The sequence below is a fragment of the Pinus tabuliformis genome, chromosome 9 (genome assembly GCF_031772625.1).
Source record: "Pinus tabuliformis cultivar Carrire ecotype Pingquan chromosome 9, CPIR1, whole genome shotgun sequence".
NCBI lineage: Eukaryota > Viridiplantae > Streptophyta > Pinopsida > Pinales > Pinaceae > Pinus > Pinus tabuliformis.
Window position 1 is genome coordinate 1,946,963,540 of NC_142307.1, and position 5,480 is coordinate 1,946,969,019.

The 5,480-nt window shown below is 38.0% G+C and overlaps 1 pseudogene; it reads left to right on the forward strand.

Annotated features, from left to right (window-relative positions):
- The first annotated feature begins 1,449 nt into the window (after window positions 1-1,449).
- On the forward strand, window positions 1,450-4,568 carry LOC149156766 (pentatricopeptide repeat-containing protein At2g13600 pseudogene; annotated as a pseudogene).
- Window positions 4,569-5,480: the final 912 nt, after the last annotated feature.

Sequence of the window (5,480 nt, forward strand, 5' to 3'; positions counted from 1 at the left end):
GATGCACTACTTTCAGTGCCAGGTTAGAGAGCACGTGGTGGTGGTCTGGCATGGCCAAAACCATCTTTCAGAAAAAGTGGAAAAGTTGGAGACATGGATGGTGCACTTCGAAGGGCATGTCCAGTGCAACTTCCGCCCTCCACCTCCTCTAGGAACAACCTTGGATAACCTAGCATCCATCACATCGAATGACTAGCATGCCCTCAGGTGTTTTCTATGTGTTGTTTGTCTTTTGGTGTTTGTGGCTTCCCTTTTATGGACGATGTCTTTAGTCTCCTTTTTGTATTTTTGTCACATGCTGCAAACAATGGTCAACAAACCTGGATGGGGTGAGACCACCTGTTTTTTGTTCCTCCCAATGTATATCTCTTTTGCTAGATGAATGGAATTTCGACTTAAAAAAATAAAATTGTACTCTAAACTTTGAATTGTACTAATATTGGGAGAGATTTTGAATATATTTAATATTAGTACAACCACATTAAAAATATTAATGTGGTTGATATAGGCTAACGCTTCATATATATAACAAAAAAACTATTGCTTATATATTAATTTCCCTCTCTAATTAGAATATGAACTTATTAGAATTAGAATAATCTCAAATCCCTAGGAAATTGGTGGGTGGGAAGACAAATCTAATTTAACTTGGGAAAAAAAGAATTACACATATAATCGTAAAATGGACCATTTTGCTAAATAAAATTTGTTTATATATTAATTTCACCGTCTAATTAGAATATGAATTTATTAAAATTGGAATAATCTCAAATCCCAGGAAAATCGGTGGGCAGGGAGCCACCTACATAAATATAATTTTTTAAATTTATTAAAAATCAATGCAACCTAACAAACTCTGTAACATGCTACAACCATTGATAAGCATTTGGACGAAGTATATGTTGAGCATATTCCCTTCAGAATCAATTTAGATCATCAATTAAAAAAATAAAAATAAAAAAGTCAACAATTCTTCATCTACTTTAAGTTGAAATAAAAAGCTTTCCACAAAAATAAAATATAAAAACATTGTAATCTAATATTCAAAAATAAATTATGAAAATATTGTAATATAATATTTTATATATTTTTTATGTCAGACTTTTGTGATCCATAATAATATTTGAAACTATCTTTAAGAGTAATCACATCCAATATTTCAGGGTCCACTGTTTGGTATTTCAAACCTACCAATGAAACTCATCTTCAAGAACAATGTAGTTAACCCCAAAAATAATATCAAACATCTTATATATTAAAAAACAAAATTCATTTGAAATCAATACATAAACAATTTAATAGAGAGAGACTATTTTACGTTGAAATATATGACGCTACCAGTTTCACTCAAACTTATTGGATCAAAAAAAATTAGGACGTGAAATCATTCTTTTTCTATGGTCAGTTCTGTACATGGTGACAATATGATCTAAAGAGTCTCTGTTTCTGAGTGGATTCAAAACCTCAAATAATCTTTAAAATCAGTGCACTGATTAAAACTCTGACCATCAAAATTTCAACTTCCATTTCAAACAGTATTGACGAGCTTGGAGGCTCACATAATCTGGGCTTTTACCCAGATGGGATGCCTCACAAGTTTGATTTCTACTTATAAAATCCATGACTACTTTAAACTGTCAAATGACACTTGCACAAATTGAACTTCCCTGAGAAACTCTGGACCATTTGTTGGAACCCATTTATACCCTGTTATGGCTCCTAATCTAAAATGATCTATGTCAAATGGATTACATGTTCCTTTGCATCCCTATGTTCAAATTTAGGCTGCTTCTTCTTCAGTTTCATAGTAGAAAAGGCAGCAGAATCGCTACTCTTACAAAACTCGAAGCCAACACCAGATGTTATTATGGCAGCGACATCAAAACAGACGTCAGAGCACTCTGTAGGCAGAATAGAATAAAAGAAGCGATGCAAACTTTGCATTTTGATGCCAATCCGGATGTATCTACATATGATTTCATACTGCAAGCGTGCCTCCACAAGAAAGCCCTGCCAGAAGCGAAACTTATCCATGCCCACATGATTCAGACTGGATTCGATGGCCTGGACATCACGTTAGGGAATAGACTCCTAAACGTTTATGCTAAGATGGGGAATCTGGTGGATGGATTGATAGTTTTGGAGCAAATTCCCGAACCAAACGTGGTTTCATGGACTGCAATGATTGCAGCTTATGCCAAGCATGGGTTTGCACTGAGGGTTTTGAAACTGTTTTACAAAATGCAAAGAACAGGTGTGAAGCCGAATGAGTTCACTTTTGCTAGCGTTCTCCCTGCATGTGCTGAATTGGGTGATCTGGGGAGTGGTAAGGCCATTCATGAAGAGATACTCAGAAATGGATTTCAATCAGATGTCCATGTGGGAACTGCACTTATAGATATGTATGTCAAATGTGGGATAATGGAGGATGCATGCCAAGTGTTTGACAAAATGTCTGAGCGAAATGTTGTTTCATGGAATGCAATGATTGCTGGATACGCTCAGAATGGTTATATTGGCAAGGCCCTAGATCTGTTTAGGAAGATGCCTGAACGAGATGATGCCTCATGGAATACGATGATCGCTGGGTATGCACGGAATGGAGATCACGAGGCTGCATTGAAACTGTTTTATAAAATGCAAGAAGTAAACATTCAACCAAACCAGTTCACCTTTGGCAGTGTTCTTGCCAGTATTTCTTCCCTCCAACATGGTGAGGGGATCCATATACAGGTAATTAAACGTGGGTTTCTGTCCAATGTCATTGTGAGTAGTACCCTTATAGACATGTATGGTAAATTTGGAAGAATCGAGGATGCACGCCGAGTGTTTGACAAAATGTTTGAACGAGATGTTGTTTCGTGGAATTCAATGATTGCAGGATATACGCAGAATGGGTGTATTAATGAGGCCCTGAAACTGTTTGAGAAAATGCGTCGGCGAGATGTGGTTTCGTGGAATGCTATGGTAGCCGGGTATGCACAGAATGGGTACTTTGACAAGGCACTGAATCTCCTTCGCCAAATGCAGTTGAAGGGTGTGAAAGCTAATTCTGACACTTTTTCTAGCATTCTTCAAGCGTGTGCCAACTTGGCAGCTCTGGAAGATGGCAAAGAAGCCCATGAAGACATCATTAGGAATGGGTTTACGTCTGATGTCTATGCGAGGAGTGGCCTTATAAACATGTATGCAAAATGTGGAAATATAGAAGATGCACGGAGAGTTTTTGACAAAATGCTGTCACGGAATGTGGTCTCCTGGAATGCAATGATCATCGGATATGCCATGCATGGGTGTGGCAAAGAGGCCCTCCAACTCTTTGAAGAAATGCAACAGTCTGGCACGAGCCCGGATCAGGTCAGTTTTGTTGGTGTTCTATCTGCTTGCTGCCATGCTGGACTGGTGGATGATGGCCGCCAATACTTTGAATGCATGAGTCAATGCTATCAGATTTCACCTGTCATTGAACACTATTGCTGCATTGTTGACCTTCTTGGCCGGGCTGGGTACTTGGATGAGGCACACAACATCATAAATAGAATGCCTATAGAACCTAATGCTGCCATATGGGGATCCTTGCTTGCTTCCTGTAGAACCCAAGCAAATACAAAGTTAGGAGAACAAGCCGCTGAACGTCTTTCTGAATTGGACCCTGAAAATGCTGCACCTTATGTGCTCCTCTCAAATATTTATGCAGCAGGGAACAGGTGGGATGATATTGAAAGGATGAGAAATACAATGAGACATAGTAGGGTAATAAAGAAGCCAGGATGCAGTTGGATCGAGGTCAATAAACAGACCCATGCTTTTCTTGTAGGACACTGATCACACCTGGGATTTCACAAGATTTGTATACACTTGGAGAGATCCTCTGGTGAGATGAAGATGGCAGGGAATGCACCCAATAGAAGAGCGTTCTGGGTGATGCGTAAGAGGAACAGAAGGGTGAGATACTTTGCCACCTCAGCAGGAAGCGTATGACTGCATCCAGATTCCTTTGGAGACACCTATCCAAAGAGTCGCGAAATTGGCAATAACTTGCCAAGGGTCCGAAGAATAAACGTGGGGAAAAAGTTGGCAAATATTTGGCCAAATTCGCTTGTAAGCTTCAAAACAGAGGCTTCTGCAGGGACAGTTCTTTCGATATTGTCAGTCAGGCATGAGGTTCTATACTTGGCTTCTGAGGCAGTTTAGCATTTGAAGATGATGTATATGTTTGTTGGCCGGGGTAGAGAATTGTTCTGACACTCCTGCAAAATAGTAATGCGGTATCACCATTGATTTCCACTGGACAGTGACTTTTGCCAACCAGTTTCAGATGATGGAATTGATATAAGAAAATGGATAGGCCATCTCCTCGTTTTTCCTGGAATCTTAGTTGAACAGGTGGGCTTTTTGAATTCTAGTTTTTTCACCAACCCCAAGTGAAGAGTAACTAAACAAAGGTTAGCTTCATAGAGCAAGAAAAATGGTGCAGCTTAAGGCATGGGGAGAACTAAACTGAATGAATTTATTTCCAACAAAGCTCTTATAACACGATTACCTACATAACATGGAGTTCCCATTTATCACGGTGTTGGGAATTAAATTGAATGATATTTGGAACAAAACCCTTATAACATAATTATCTAGTTGACTTTCCTACTATCCATAGATGGTATGGTTAAACCGTTGGCCTTAATTATGGAATCTATGAGTCTATGGGTAAACTATTGGCCTTAACTATGGAATCTAACCTCAAGAGATAAAGAAAATCAAATCTGTGATCTTTGGAAGTGGGATAACCACCACTTAAACTATCCTTCAAAGGTTTTATGTTGACTATATTATTTTTAATAATTTCATTTTAGTATGTTTAAAATTTTAATGTGTTTTTGTTGTTTTTTATGTGGTTTAGAGTCCTCAAAGATCGGTGATTGCTACGGCCATGGAATATTGTACCAAGCAGATCTACTTGAAAGGATCACCTTCTACTGACTCAAACATGGAACCTGATCTCGAGAGTGTCCAGACAATTGAACCCGTGATATCTCAGAAGCAAAAATGCTTTAACAACCAGAACTCGACCAACTAAATTAACTCCGGTGACTTTTGTTTTGTTTAACGCGGGAGAATTTTTTGTTGTTGTTGTTGTTTGAAGTCTTATTCTTCAAATATATAATTTTAATGTAATTTAGAATTTCTTTTACATTTGTTGATATTAAAATATTAAATTAACATTCAAAAGATAAACAAGGACACTCAATTTAAACATTTTTAGTGTTAAGTTTTAGAAAATCGTTAACATTATAGATACTTTGCAAATTTTTGGTTGATGTTCACTTAACTCGTAGTTGGTGAATATTGATAGCATTTGTTGTTGTTTGAGTAAATGTTCTTTCCCGAAAGCTCAAACTACACTCTCAGTCGTTTAGTGCAAGGTCAAGGTTAGCAGTAGGCAATAGGAGTTGAATCGGTGCCGTCGAGGGAATGCACTAGTT